Source organism: Phyllobates terribilis, unplaced genomic scaffold (genome assembly GCF_046119375.1).
Source record: "Phyllobates terribilis strain yellow unplaced genomic scaffold, ASM4611937v1 Scaffold_9__5_contigs__length_417890890, whole genome shotgun sequence".
Classification (NCBI taxonomy): Eukaryota; Metazoa; Chordata; class Amphibia; order Anura; family Dendrobatidae; genus Phyllobates; species Phyllobates terribilis.
In genome coordinates this window covers 182739746-182755675 of record NW_027362769.1, presented here as the reverse complement: position 1 = coordinate 182755675, position 15930 = coordinate 182739746, and the positions used below count along the sequence as shown (strand labels likewise).

The window sequence follows — 15930 nt, the reverse complement described above, 5'->3', positions numbered from 1 at the left end:
ACATTTCAGTACTAGTATGAATCAAATAGCTTTCAAAATGAATATGAAAGAATTGTAAAACAAAAATTGTGAGCGAAACCTAAGCAAGAGAAGTTTAATTCATAAGATTGCTAAAAAAGGAACAAAAATGCACATTTGTAGAATAGATGCAATCAGCAGGAAAAAAAAAAGTCGCAAAATTATTAGGTTTTGCCTTCGTTCCTGGGTTTGTGTTTCTGGCAGCTCGGATGAATAATATTGTATTTGTGAGGAATAAATACTCCCGAAACCTGGACTCTGAAGAGCAGAATCAGACCCATTGCCTGCAGGAGAGCCACTGAGGAACAAGATTGGATGTGAAAATCAGCAGCAGTATAATTTTCTCCATCTTTTGCTTGTCAGATTAAATGTTTATATTATTAAAATTACAAATTAAAAAAATTACACATTGAGCCCCCTGAGGAAGCAAATGCGAAACGCACATTGGGATAGTTTTGGTCTGAATCTTGACCCCCTGGTATTTCCCTTTTTTCCTGTGCTGTCATTTCTATTTACTCCACTTCTCTCTGCACTGTTTTTGTCTTTGTCACCCCATTTGTAATGCAGACATTTATTTTTGCACAGATTCCGATCTTTGCCTGTATATTTATAAGTCTTTAGACCCAATTCATCATCTTTTTTTTACGTGACATTTTGTTTTGTGCTATTCATTGCCATATTTGTTGGGTTGCTGAATTTTGCGTAAAATCAAAGATGCGTTTTTTTGTCTTTTACCTTTTTTTGTGCCTTTTTTAGAATAAAAAGTCATATAAAGATGTAAAATATCGCATACAACTCTAACACTTGCAAGAGTATTTCTCTGCACAAAAGAAAAATCAGTTTGAGGGATTGGTGTAGGGACCAAAGTACATTTGCGCCCACGTTTTGCATCATTTTAAAAAGTTGCAAAATAAAAAATTAGCTGCAACAATCTGGAATACAAAGCCAGGCCCACAATGGTGAATGGCTAAAAAAAACGGCGTACAAGTAGGAAATAAACATCAAAATAACTTAAAAAGATTGGTGCAAAAAAAAAACCAACAGCATAAAAAAGAAAAACTAAACAAAAAATGCAATAGTGAATCACAACCTGCTTATTTGCTACTTTAAGCTTTTTGTCGATATCACATTATTAATCATGTTTGTGATTATTTTCATTGAGAATTTGTTCTATATTATTTCACCTAGGATTCCATGTGCTCACACAGACTTTTTCTTCTTCTTGTGTTGTTTTTATATTGTTACACATTAAATATTGAAGATTCCTGGATTTTGTACATTGTTTGGCCTCTGATTGTTTCTGTTATGCACACGCCCGGGCTAAGCGGCGTGTGCGTGTGATTGGTAGTGATTCCACTGGACCGTGCCGGAGAGTGAATGCCTGGAGGGGCGTGACTAAGTATTCACCCGATCCGACCAGGGTCGCACGACGGCATACGACGCCAGTGCACCAAGGAGGAACCGAGCAGAGGGACCAGGTGCTACTCCAGGACAGACCCCGGACACGGCTGTTGACCCACACAGGGGAATACAGGAACAGGCTGGTAGGCTGGCACACAGACTGGTGGGTATAGGCAGGCACGACTGGTATGCAGGCAGGCGGGTATGCAGGCAGGGGGGTAAAGGCAAGCACAGCTAGAGTGCAGACAGGGAGGCACTAGCAGGTAGGAACACAGGCGGGATAGGACCCAGTACACACCGGGACTCAGGAACAATACAGGCAGAGGGTTACAGGCAAGCACGGCTAGAGTGCAGACAAGGCTGAGCAGGGAGGACAGGGCTCTGTTCACACGGAACAGACAGGAAGGGAAAGACAGAGCCAGACACCCACAGGGTACTTGCAGTGAAGTAGCGAGTGGACCACAAACTCACAAACGGGAGTACAGAGACAACTGGCAGGAGTTAGGTACGAGTTCAGACTCTGCAGAAAAAGGAAGGGAACGGACATAGAGGCAAAACAGGTAAAGGATAGGAGAGAGTTCAGACTGGAACTGAGTGTACGGAGGAGACCGACACTGCAGCGGGATACAGGAGCGGGTCTGGGAATACGGCCCCCAGAGAGGCAGGACGAACAGGCAAGGAGCGTGTTCAGACAGGACAGACAAGATACAGGAGCGGGTCTAGGTAATCGGCCCCTAGAAGGCGGGAGGAACAGGCTAGGAGCGTGTTCAGACAGGACAGACAAGAGAACACAGAAAGGACTCAGTTCAGACACGGGAACTAATACCGAAAAGCAGGAGACATACAGGACTCAGTTCAGACACGGGAGCTGATACCGCAAAGCAGGAGACATACAGGACTCAGTTCAGACACGGGAGCTGATACCGCAAAGCAGGAGACATACACGACACAGTTCAGACACGGGAACTGATACAAAAAGCAGGAGACAAGAGACGGGACCTGGCACCTTCAGAGTGCAAGCACACACTGAAGGAAACACTATGCTCAGGCAGGGATAGAAGGGAGCTGCTGAGCTATATACCAAGTGACAGACAGCAATAGGCTGAGGACGCACAAGGGGTGTGACCCACAGCAGGTACAAAAGGCAGGAAGTGATCGGGCGCCGCCCTTAAGCAGCAGAAACAGACACAAACAGACAGCATGGAGGGAAGCCAGAGAGACATTCTGGACAGGAGATCAAGTGCGCCCTCTTGCACAGTGGGAGATGGACCACCATGCAAGGACGCCGCCAGGTATGTTACAGTACCTCCCCCCTTACGCCCCCTCTTCTTCAGGCCTGCCAGAATCTTCCGCAGGGAATTCGAGGACCAGTCGTTCACTGGGTTGGAGGGGGACAGAGACTTAAGGGTAATCTCTGCTTCGAGGTACATCTTGTCAAGCTCACAGGAAGAAATAGACGGGTTATCAGGTACATAATGAGGAAAAGTCACTGTCTCTTTGTTATCTGGTGGTATCCCGGAGGATTCAGGAAACAACTGGAGGTCCTCCGCCGGGTCAGAAGAGTGCAGAGGCTCAGAGAAAACAACTGCTTCAGAGTACACTAGGTCGGACTCACTGGAGGAAGCAGGCGAGGTATCGGGTACCGAGTATAGGAAAGTCTCTGTCCATTCACCACCAGGTGGCACCCCGAAGGGTTCTGGAGACAGCTGGCGGTCCTCCGCCTGGTCAGAGGGGTGTAGAGACTCACGGGTAACCTCTGCTTCAGAGTACACTAGGTCGGACTCACTGGAGGAAGCAGGCGAGGTATCGGGTACCGAGAATAGGAAAGTCTCTGTCCATTCACCACCAGGTGGCACCCCGAAGGGTTCTGGAGACAGCTGGCGGTCCTCCGCCTGGTCAGAGGGGTGTAGAGACTCACGGGTAACCTCTGCTTCAGAGTACTCTAGGTCGGACTCACTGGACGAAGCAAGCGAGGTATCAGATCCAGGATATAGGAAAGTCTCTGTCCATTCACCACCAGGTGGCACCCCGAAGGATTCTGAACACAACTGGAGGTCCTCCGCCTGGTCGGAGGGGTGTAGAGACTCAGGAGTAACCTCTGCTTCGGAGTACACTAGGTTGGACTCACTGGACGAAGCGAGCGAGGTATCAGGTACAGAGTATAGGAGAGTCTCTGTCCTTTCGCTACCAGGTAGCACCCCGAAGGGTTCAGGAGACAACTGGAGATCCTCCGCCTGGTCGGAGGGGTGTAGAGACTCGGAGGTAACTACCACTTTGGGGTACCCATTGTCAGGCTCACAGGACGAAGCGGACAAAGTATTGAGTACCGGGTGTAGAGAAGTCTCTCTCCATTTGTCATCGAGTGGTATCCCGGAGGGTTCAGGAGGCAACAGGGGATCCTCCGCCAGGTAGTAGAGGTGCACAGACTCTGAGGTAACCACAGCTTTGGAGCATCCTTGGACATGCACACCGGTTAAAGAGAAAGAAGCATCTGATGCCGGGTGCAGGAAGTTCTCCTGTGTGGAGTCTGGATGGGCAGAAGTCTCTTCGGGCAGGAGAACTGGTGCACTACCCACGCACATCACCCATTGGGGTTTCTCCGGGATACAGGGAGATGAAGCTTCAGTAGGGACTTCAAGGTTGGGGTCAGGAGGTCTCAGGGAGGACAGACCCTGGCGTGACGGCTTGCCTCTAAGTCTAGCACGTCTGGACTGCCTCTTGAGGTTGAGAGAAGTATTCCGGAAAGCGTAGTCACCCTGTGAGGATTCTGGGTGGGCAGTAGTCTCATTGGGCTAGAGGACTATTGCGCTACCCACACACATTACCCGTCGGGGCTGCTCCGGGATATTGGGGAGTGAAGCTTCAGCAGGGGCTTCAGAGTTAGGGTCCTCGAAGACCATATGAAAGGCCACCAGGAAGGCCTGCAGGTCAAGGATGACAGGATCCCATGCTTCCCATAGGGGGGTGACCCATTTCAAGGCATCACCCGCTAGGTAGTCAATCATAAAGGCCACTTTAGCCCAATCGGAAGGAAAATAGAGAGGGTAGGCCTTAAAGTGTAGCATGCATTGCTCCACAAATGCACGACACTGTCTTGGATCCCCATAGTAACGTGGCGGATCCGCAGGAACGAGAGCTGATAGATCCATCTGGACGGGTGCGTAATTCGCCTGGAACTCAGCTAAAGGGGGGAAAAAAATTTATTTATTTATTTTAATGCATGTATTCACTGGAAAAACTTCTCAAAGAGCGAAGGCCGTGGGGCTCAACGGGAACCATGGCCTGAGCATGCTGTTATGCACACGCCCGGGCTAAGCGGCGTGTGCGTGTGATTGGTAGTGATTCCACTGGACCATGCCGGAGAGTGAATGCCTGGAGGGGCGTGACTAAGTATTCACCCGATCCGACCAGGGTCGCACGACGGCATACGACGCCAGTGCACCAAGGAGGAACCGAGCAGAGGGACCAGGTGCTACTCCAGGACAGACCCCGGACACGGCTGTTGACCCACACAGGGGAATACAGGAACAGGCTGGTAGGCTGGCACACAGACTGGTGGGTATAGGCAGGCACGACTGGTATGCAGGCAGGCGGGTATGCAGGCAGGGGGGTAAAGGCAAGCACAGCTAGAGTGCAGACAGGGAGGCACTAGCAGGTAGGAACACAGGCGGGATAGGACCCAGTACACACCGGGACTCAGGAACAATACAGGCAGAGGGTTAGAGGCAAGCACAGCTAGAGTGCAGACAAGGCTGAGCAGGGAGGACAGGGCTCTGTTCACACGGAACAGACAGGAAGGGAAAGACAGAGCCAGACACCCACAGGGTACTTGCAGTGAAGTAGCGAGTGGACCACAAACTCACAAACGGGAGTACAGAGACAACTGGCAGGAGTTAGGTACGAGTTCAGACTCTGCAGAAAAAGGAAGGGAACGGACATAGAGGCAAAACAGGTAAAGGATAGGAGAGAGTTCAGACTGGAACTGAGTGTACGGAGGAGACCGACACTGCAGCGGGATACAGGAGCGGGTCTGGGAATACGGCCCCCAGAGAGGCAGGAAGAACAGGCAAGGAGCGTGTTCAGACAGGACAGACAAGATACAGGAGCGGGTCTAGGTAATCGGCCCCTAGAAGGCGGGAGGAACAGGCTAGGAGCGTGTTCAGACAGGACAGACAAGAGAACACAGAAAGGAATCAGTTCAGACACGGGAACTAATACCGAAAAGCAGGAGACATACAGGACTCAGTTCAGACACGGGAGCTGATACCGCAAAGCAGGAGACATACAGGACTCAGTTCAGACACGGGAGCTGATACCGCAAAGCAGGAGACATACAGGACACAGTTCAGACACGGGAACTGATACAAAAAGCAGGAGACAAGAGACGGGACCTGGCACCTTCAGAGTGCAAGCACACACTGAAGGAAACACTATGCTCAGGCAGGGATAGAAGGGAGCTGCTGAGCTATATACCAAGTGACAGACAGCAATAGGCTGAGGACGCACAAGGGGTGTGACCCACAGCAGGTACAAAAGGCAGGAAGTGATCGGGCGCCGCCCTTAAGCAGCAGAAACAGACACAAACAGACAGCATGGAGGGAAGCCAGAGAGACATTCTGGACAGGAGATCAAGTGCGCCCTCTTGCACAGTGGGAGATGGACCACCATGCAAGGATGCCGCCAGGTATGTTACAGTTTCTATGTTTTGTTTGTGGATGTACCAGTGATTCTAGATGTCTTCTTCGCAAAAATATTGGTTTATTTGTAAAAAAAAATGATACAATTGACGTGGGGTACTCGGTAGCCGGGCCGGTTGGTTCTTTTGGGGTAGTCACGGTGGCGTGACCCGGTCCGTGGCCCACGGCGGTCAATAAATAAAGAAAAGAGGGGAATAAAGTTTTGGGGGATAAAGTTTCGTGACGCCACCAGTGGTATGCGGCTGTAGGGGGCCACGGCTGCTGTTCAGATCCACTGGGGCCGTTGGTGATGCAGCAGAGATGGTTCAGCTCTCCATGGGTAGAGCTAAGCCCCAGGGCAGTTAAATAGGTGATTTTTCTAGATGTTGGTGTTGTGGTGCAAGACAGGTGACGCAGCAATTAAGTGAAGGACACAGTGGGGTGCAGTCTTCAAGTGTTTACTCACAGTTCTTATGATGTTCCAGGTTACATCTGCCAGCAGGTTATAACAGCCCACTGAGTCCTGTGTCCTCCGGGGAAGTGATCCAGCCAACTCTCAGACAATTTGGGTGCACTTGATCGGGACCCCCTTCTTGTGTACCTTCCCTGGTTGTCTCTCTGCGCTGGCTCTCGCCCTCCTGCCCTGCGCCTCACACACAGTGTCCCGAGCCAGTGGCCGCGGGCCTTGTCGGGTGACGTCCGGTCTGTCCCCTTGGTCCTATATGGCCACCTTTTCAGCGAATGTGTGTGGTTTTGGCTACGGCACTTAGAGATACCGCAGCCTGCGGTTTGCTAGCTGAGTCTTGTAGTCCTCCACTAGTCTGGGGCCGGTCCTCTACTGTGACCTGATCCCTTCACGGTCGGCGTGAACTCGGGCGCATGGGTGGACTCCGCACTTCCCGTGCCCCTAAGATCCTTTCTTTCTCTGGAGCCCTCCTCACTGCTCCGGTCTTCTCTCTTCACTCCCTGTGACAGACTCCTGTCACCAACTGCTCTGACCGACTAACTGCCTTTCTAGATCTTTCTACCTTTCCTTTTATACTACCTGTCATGTGACCCACGTCGCCAACTGTCACTCTACGTGGTCCCTTCTACCTTCAGTCCTTCCGTCAGTGCTCCCCTAAACTACTTCCTCCACCCACCTCCTCTACCTAGTTCCCCCCTCCAGACAGGGACCGGGACTGTGCTCTCCCCCAGGAGCAATCTCGCCCTTCCCTACTGGAGTGATGTGGTGTTGGATGTGAGTGGTTGGGTCCCAGGTAGCGCTCCCTCCTTACCTGAGAGTGGGGTACCGCACCTCTGGCTGAGATGCAGTACCTCTGTGGCGACTGGACCTGCAGGGGCGCCATACAATCTGCAAAAAAAAAAAAAAACCCGCAAAACTACCAAGATTTGCCTTCTTTCCCGGGTTGTGTTGCTGCAGCTCGGATGAGTAATTTTTCACTTGCATTTGTGAGATATAAATATTCTCATCTCCTGGACTCGGAGCAGCGGAGTCAGAGCGGAGTCAGAGCCGTCGCTGCCGGAGCCGCGAGGAACAGGATTGGATGCAACAATCAGCGGCCGTATAATTGTCTACATGTTTTGATTGTCAAACTAATGTTGATGTTATTAAAATGACGAATTAAATGGCGCACAGGTATTAAATCTAATTCCAGGAAATCCATAACTTGCTCTTTGTTAAGTCGGCCTTATGTAGGATTACACGGGGAACTACTGGAGGGAGAACATGGCCTCTCCTACACTACAAATATCATCTAAACAAAGGGATCAGCAGCCGATTAGTTCCTCCATCCAATACAATATTTTTTGTAGAAGTAATTTATTAATTAATGAGTTGTAGATGGAACCGAAATGTTATTCATAAGGAGAATTCCACTTACATTTGTAACCATCCTGCAGAATAGTGAGCGCAGCTCTGGAGTATAATACTGGATGTAACTCAGGATCAGTAATGTAATGTATGTACACAGTGACTGCACCAGCAGAATAGTGAGTGCAGCTCTGGAGTATAATACAGGATGTAACTCAGGATCAGTGATGTAATGTATATAGACAGTGACTGCACCAGCAGAATAGTGAGTGCAGCTCTGGAGTATAATACAGGATGTAACTCAGGATCAGTAATGTAATGTATGTACACAGTGACTGCACCAGCAGAATAGTGAGTGCAGCTCTGGGGTATAATACAGGAGGTAACTCAGGATCAGTAATGTAATGTATGTACACAATGAGTGCACCAGCAGAATAGTGAGTGCAGCTCTGGAGTATAATACTGGATGTAACTCAGGATCAGTAATGTAATGTATGTACACAGTGACTGCACCAGCAGAATAGTGAGTGCAGCTCTGGAGTATAAAACTGGATGTAACTCAGGATCAGTAATGTAATGTATGTACACAGTGACTGCACCAGCAAAATAGTGAGTGCAGCTCTGGAGTATAATACAGGATGTAACTCAGGATCAGTAATGTAATGTATGTAGACAGTGACTGCACCAGCAGAATAGTGAGTGCAGCTCTGGAGTATAATACAGGATGTAACTCAGGATCAGTAATGTAATGTATGTACACATTGACTGCACCAGCAGAATAGTGAGTGCAGCTCTGGGGTATAATAAAGGATGTAACTCAGGATCAGTAATGTAATTTATGTACACAGTGACTGCACCAGCAGAATAGTGAGTGCAGCTCTGGAGTATAATACAGGAGGTAACTCAGGATAAGTAATGTAATGTATGTACACAGTGACTGCACCAGCAGAATAGTGAGTGCAGCTCTGGAGTATAATACAGGATGTAACTCAGGATCAGTAATGTAATGTATGTACACAGTGACTGCACCAGCAGAAGAGTGAGTGCAGCTCTGGAGTATAATACAGGATGTAACTCAGGATCAGTAATGTAATGTATGTACACAGTGACTGCACCAGCAGAATAGTGAGTGCTGCTCTGGAGTATAATACAGGATGTAACTCAGGATCAGTAATGTAATGTATGTACACAGTGACTGCACCAGCAGAAGAGTGAGTGCAGCTCTGGAGTATAATACAGAATGTAACTCAGGATCAGTAATGTAATGTATGTAGACAGTGACTGCACCAGCAGAATAGTGAGTGCAGCTCTGGAGTATAATACAGAAGGTAACTCAGGATCAGTAATGTAATGTATGTACACAGTGACTGCACCAGCAGAATAGTGAGTGCAGCTCTGGAGTATAATACAGGATGTAACTCAGGATCAGTAATGTAATGTATGTACACAGTGACTGCACCAGCAGAAGAGTGAGTGCAGCTCTGGAGTATAATACAGGATGTAACTCAAGATCAGTAATGTAATGTATGTACACAATGACTGCACCAGCAGAATAATGAGGGCAGCTCTGGAGTATAATACAGGATGTAACTCAGGATCAGTAATGTAATGTATGTACACAGTGACTGCACCAGCAGAATAATGAGGGCAGCTCTGGAGTATAATACAGGATGTAACTCAGGATCAGTAATGTAATGTATGCACACAGTGACTGCACCAGCAGAATAATGAGTGCAGCTCTGGAGTATAATACAGGATGTAACTCAGGATCAGTAATGTAATGTATGTAGACAGTGACTGCACCAGCAGAATAGTGAATGCAGCTCTGGGGTATAATACAGGATGTAGCTCAGGATCAGTACAGGATCAGTAATGTAATGTATGTAGACAGTGACTGCACCAGCAGAATAGTGAGTGCAGCTCTAGAGTATAATACAGGATGTAACCCAGGATCAGTAATGTAATGTATGTACACAGTGACTGCACCAGCAGAATAGTGAGTGCAGCTCTGCAGTATAATACAGGATGTAACTCAAGATCAGTAATGTAATGTATGTACACAGTGGCTGCACCAGCAGAATAGTGAGTGCAGCTCTGGGGTGTAATACAGGATGTAACTCAGGATCAGTAATGTAATGTATGTACACAGTGACTGCACCAGCAGCATACTGGGTGCAGCTCTGATCAGCTGCTAGTCAGTGTGGTGATTACGGGTGTGGTGGATGCAGATCCTGCTGTGAGCTCCTGATCTCTGAGAAACCAACACCTCTCCACCTGGGGACCTGCTCTCTCTCTTTCCCGGAGGGAGAGCTGGTTTCTGGGATGAGTGATGGAGCCAAGTCCCAGGCTTCTGCTTCCCGAACCAGGCCGGCGGGGGGCAGAAGAAACCAGCAACCGGCCTGCACATCAGAGGACTCGGGGGTGAGACGCTGCACCAGGAGTCGCAGCAATGTGGCTCCTACTCCCCCCGGGATTGTGGAGACCCCCAGAAGCCGCAAGGCTTCCAGCATGGAGGAAAAGCCTGACAGCGGCGTGCAAGATGGCGCTCCTTCCGGAGGAAAGCTGAGTGCTCACGGAGGTGAGGCCGACCTCCCTGAGGGGGAATGGGCGCTGCAGGGACCCCGGGAGTCTGTGTCCACCTATGCCTCCCGGGTCATGATCCACCTCCGTGAGTATGAAGATGCCAGTAAGCTCATCAGGAGGCTCCGGGAGGAGCTGCGCTGCACAAGTGCCAAAGCTGCGGGGGCCTCCAAACCAAGGAAGGCAAAACTCCAAGCCGAGGTAAAAAGACTGACCAGCGAGATTCAACGCCTGGAACTTAGGAAAGCCACCATCAGGGAGCAGAGTGGTCATTTCAAAGAAAAACTAATAAATGAAGACCGCTTTAGAGAAATGGCTGATACCAGAGAGCAAAGGCAGATGGGGCTGCAGCCTGAGAGCCAGGTGGATGATGAGAGTGATGATGACCAGCAGGAAGCCCCACCTGGCAGCCTGCAAAGTCACCCGCAGGCCACGTGCAGCGAGCTCCCTGCAGGACAGGCGACAGTGACATCCGGTCGCAGTTCTGCCGGCTCTGGGGAGGACAGTGACAGCAGCGGCCAGGGAGGGGCGCTAATGGGGGAGATTAAGCTCCTGGAGTCCCCAGTGTGCCTCCAAAACTTCCATCTTGGTGACGATCTACCAGAAGAGGCACCTGGGGGCCACAAAAAGGCAAAGAAGACCAAGCCAAAGCTGCAGGAAGCGGTAAGATACGTATATGCCCCCCTCCCTGTACCCCCTGAGTCGGCGGCAGGCTCAGCTCGCTGTATAAGCCCCGTTGCCCAGCCCAGCCCGGGTTCTGCTGTGGATCCGGTGCAAAGGCGCGGGGAGATTACAGAGCGCGGTAGTGAGGCGCAGAGCTCCCTCTCTGCTTGTAGTAGCGGGGACGCAGCAGGAGGTGCATCAGCCGAGAGGCTGGACAGTGAGGGCGGCCCGGCGGCGGGCGTTCCATCAGGCCACGATGCTGTGGTGCGCTCCTCAGTGGGAGGGGGGAGCAGCCCGGTGTCGGGGGCAGCTCCGGTAGCCTCGGCGCCTCTGAATGCTGTTGCCGCTGATCACTTAGTTGAGAAGCGACGGCAGTGTGAGGGGGCTGTCGGGGCTGAGCGTTCCGGTCCTCCCACGAAAGTGCTATTTTGTGTTGGCGTCGCTGGTCTGGAAGATCCTGATGCTAAAGATCAGCGGCGCCTAACAGCATCTAAAGATCAGCGGCACATTATTCCGAATGCCAAACAGCGGAAATTACCGACCAATGATGTGGAGGGCACACATAAGACCAGGGGTGAGGTCGCCTCCAGTTCTATGGAGGTGACTGAGCCCCTTGTGCCTGATGCAGAGGTCAAAATGTCATCCGCCATTGTTACTGGTCCAGCAGGAATGAATGTGGTGGTGGGGGTGAATGAGGCTAATTCATTGTCTAGTGGTGTGGTTGCTGGTTTGGTGGAGGGTGAGATGGAGGTGGGTAATGGTGTTGCTGTTCGGGCTGATATGGTCACTGGTCCGGTTGCCCCCCCGGGGGTGGCAACACCTGTCCAGAGTTATGCCAGTGTCACCTCCGGGGCAAATAGGGCATCCTCCTTGTCTCCGGGCTTTGGGGACGGCATGTTGCAACGGCGCCTTCTGGAGGCTCTAAAGAAGGGGGAGAGATCACTAATGGTAGAGGGTCGAGAGGTTGATCTATCCTTCTGGATAGAGAGGCATGGCCTCGGGGCCTTCCGAGAGCAAAAAGGGGGGGATACAGTGTGGTCCCTCCCAACAGCCGGGCCAGGCAGTGTGCGTAGGAATGTGGTCCGTCTTCGGTGGAGGGGCAGTGATGCATGTCCTCCAAGGTCTAAAGTTGTGGAGCTCCTGCTGAGGATGGGCTTCAAGGCGATTGACATCTACGCCTTGATACATCCCTATTCCACGCCTGAGTTTGATATCAGCTTTGTTCGGCCGGAGGGGCTTGAGCTCTTCTGGGCGAATTATGAGCTGGCAAAAAATGAGCCCGGCTGGCGAGACTTTGCCGTTCAGGCAGTGTCTCGCCAAAACCAGATCAAGAAAGTGACCGTGATGACTCGTAACGAGTCGCTTTCTTGCTATGACATCTTGACGTGGCTTGGTCGGTATGGAGAGGTGGTGGAGATGCCAAAGAAAAACCGCGACGAGTTTGGTATCTGGTCAGGGGCCTGGACGTTTATGGTAAAACTTAAGCGTTCAGGTGGTACGGTTGCCCACATTCCATCGTCTGCCTTCCTGGGTAGGGATCGTATCCTGGTCTTCTACCAGGGGCAACCGAAGTTCTGTCACAGGTGCGGCGACCCCACACACTTCAGTGCAAACTGCACCGTGCAGAAATGCACGTTGTGTGGGGGTGTCGGCCATCTTGCAGCCTCTTGTGTGGAGATTAGGTGCCACCTGTGTGGTGAGTTAGGTCACCCATCCAGCCGTTGTCCTCGCTCCTTCGCTAATGCAGTCGAGACCCCGGTGGGAGTAAGCCGTGAGGCCGATTCTGCTGGGGAGGGGACTAGCAGGGGTGGGGGAGCCGAGGGGCCAGGGAAGAAAAGCAAAAAAAAGACGCCTGCCCAGCTGAGGCGTCTAGACAAGCGCAGACAGGAGAGGGAGCGGGGCGAGCCCCAGACTACCGGGGCAGCCCCTGTCCTGGATGCCAGTCTTGCTGCTGAGGCCCCGAGGGATGATGAGTTGGATGAGGAGGTCAGGAGGATACACAGGGAGGAAACCGCCTCTGCCTCAGAATCCTCCCATTATGAAAGTATGGATGAGGATAATAAGCGGTGGCTAGAGAACAAGCGTAAGCTCGGCACCAAAAAGAAGAGAAAGAAGGGAGATAAAACATCTTCTCCCGCTCTGACCAAGGTACCTAAGGAAGGTAAAACTGACTCCCCTCTGGTTGGTCTTTCTAACCGGTTCCAAGCCCTTGATAACATCTCTTCCTCTGAGGAGGAGGCCGAGGGTGAGGTTCCGGCTTCAGCGGAGCTTACAGGGGGCGCCGAGTCTCCTTCTCCTGGGGATGCAAGGTCCTTGGGGGGAGGTACTGGCCCAGAGTCCGGAGACGAGGACGAAAAAAGAAGGAAAAATGCTGGAATGGACACCTCTGTGTCATTAAAGAGGGGGAAGGATTCCTCCTCTGAGGCAGAGGGTAAGGGGAGTGGGAAGAAGAAAGCCATCTAACTCAATCACCAATGATGGCGGTACCCACTCCGTTGACGCTGGCTTCCATTAATGTCGCCAGCATTAAGTCAAATATGGCTAGATTTGCGGCCTTTGATTTTCTCAGCCGGGTTGAAGCTGACATTTTCTTTTTGCAAGAGACCAGGCTGCCAAATATGGCAGAAGTGTTTATAGCTAAGAGGGAGTGGAGACTCGGGCCCTCCTATTGGTCTCTTGCGGCCGAGCCGTATAGCGGAGTGGCGGTCCTTTTTACCGCACCAGTAGAATGCCGACGGGTTATTGAGTTAGAAATGGGGAGGTGCCTGATATTAGATGTCCTCATGAAGGGACAGGAGCTTCGGCTCATTAACATTTATGGTCCCCAATCTAAGTGGGACCGGAAGTGTCTCTTTACGAGGATCAAGCCCTACCTTTTTACGAGTCGGCAGGTCGTCTTTGGAGGGGACTTCAACACTGTCACGAGGCCCCGGGATAGAGGAGGTTCCAGAGACAAGCTGACTTATGATAGCGTCGCCCTTAATAGTATAGCTAGTGAGGCTCGCCTGGTGGATGTCCACATCCGGCACACCCCAGGCCACGAGGGGTTCACCTATCATAGAGGTAACTGTAGGTCCAGGATAGACAGGTTTTATTTAAAGGAGGAAGCCGTCTCTTCAGCAGTATCTGTTGTTGAGGTGGAGTTCTCCGATCACTGTATGATTTTGTTTTCCCTGAATGTTACAGAGACCCCCCGGATGGGAAGAGGCTTTTGGAGGCTCAATTCGTCTCTCTTGGAAGAAGCGGAGATAAGACAGTGCTTTGAGGATTTTCTTCAGAGCCAGGTACCCTTACTGGATCTTTGTAGTAGTAAGTCAGAGTGGTGGGAGATGTTTAAGAAAAGGGTGGCGAGATTCTTCCGCCAGCTCTCGAGCCTCAGGAGCCTGGACAGGTATCGCCTGTATCAGGGCCTGAGGAGGAAACTCAAACATCTTGTCTCAACTGGAGGTAGCCGCGAGGAGATCTCCAGAGTGAAATCTTTGCTAATGAGGTGTCAGTATGATAGACACGCATCTTTGGTTTTTGAGAGGGATTACGGGAAGTACCGCTCGCCCGACCCTTACAGAAACTGCAAGATGTCAGTGAATAGTAAAGTTGTTACAGGACTGGTTGACACTGCGGGGTCCCTGAAAAGATCCAGATCGGGGATCCTGGAGGTCGTCAGATCCTTCTACTCGCACCTCTTGGGGAAGAGGGATCTGGATTGGGATGAGATGTCGGCTTTTCTGGCTGAAGCTGTCCCCGAACCAGGGGTAGACCCCTCTCTTGGCGTTTTGACAGAGATGATCAGGGAAGAGGAAGTTAAGTTGGCGATTGAAGGGCTTGCCCTGAAGAAATCTCCCAGTCCGGATGGCTTAACATCTGAATTCTATAAGACCTTTAAGGACGCCTTGGTTCCCCTCTTGACTGAGGTATTCAATGAGTGTCTTTCCTTGGGCACTCTGCCAAAGTCAATGAGGAGGTCTGCCCTGATCATCTTGTCAAAGGGTAAGGACCCATCTTGCATTGAGAATTGGCGTCCCATAGCACTTCTCAATGCAGACAGGAAGGTTTTGGCAAAGGTGCTGTTTAATCGGCTGGTGAAATTTGCACCCCAGCTCCTTTCGGGGGCCCAGCATTGCTCTGTTCCGGGCCGCAGTACAATTAGTGCTGTACTCTGTGTCCGAGAGGCGGTGGAGCAGGGTAGGGCTGGCCACTGGAAGGGGTACATGCTGTCATTGGACCAGGCAAAAGCGTTTGATCGGGTTAATCATGAGTACCTCTGGTCTGTCCTTCTGAGGTATGGCCTGCCGGGGGGGGTTCGTTGATTGGCTTAAAACCTTGTACGCTGGGGCAGAGAGTTTCCCGCTTGTGAACGGTTGGATTGGCAGCTCTTTTGAGGTTGGGTGTGGTGTTCGCCAGGGTTGTCCCTTGAGCCCGCTACTGTACGCGTTTTCGATTGACCCACTTCTTAGGAGGGTGGAGCGTGGACCGTTAGCTGGGATCGGGATGGACCGGGCAGCACCGGAAGCCACTCTGAGAGTGGTGACGTATGCCGATGACGTCACCGTTTTTGTTTCCTCTGATGGGGAGGCAGAATGGCTGATGTCAGAGGTAAATCGCTACTCGGAGGCATCCGGGTCTAAGATCAACCGGGATAAGTGTGAGAGTCTCTGGCTGGGAGGAGGAGATCCTGGTTTTGATCTCCCGGACACCTTTCCAGAACCCAAAGTCTCTGCAAAAGTTCTTGGCATCGAATTTGGCCAGGGGGATTACCCCAAACAAAATTGGGACAGCAGG

General features: G+C 51.0%; 1 long non-coding RNA gene across 1 annotated transcript in view; it reads right to left on the bottom strand.

The window, feature by feature from the left end:
* Nucleotides 1-7006: 7006 nt before the first annotated feature.
* Nucleotides 7007-15930, bottom strand: part of LOC141160904 (uncharacterized) — a 65791-nt gene continuing 56867 nt past the window's right edge. The window contains exon 4 of the long non-coding RNA XR_012250564.1: nt 7007-7449. This is a non-coding gene — a long non-coding RNA (uncharacterized lncRNA). The remainder of the gene's footprint in view (nt 7450-15930) is intronic.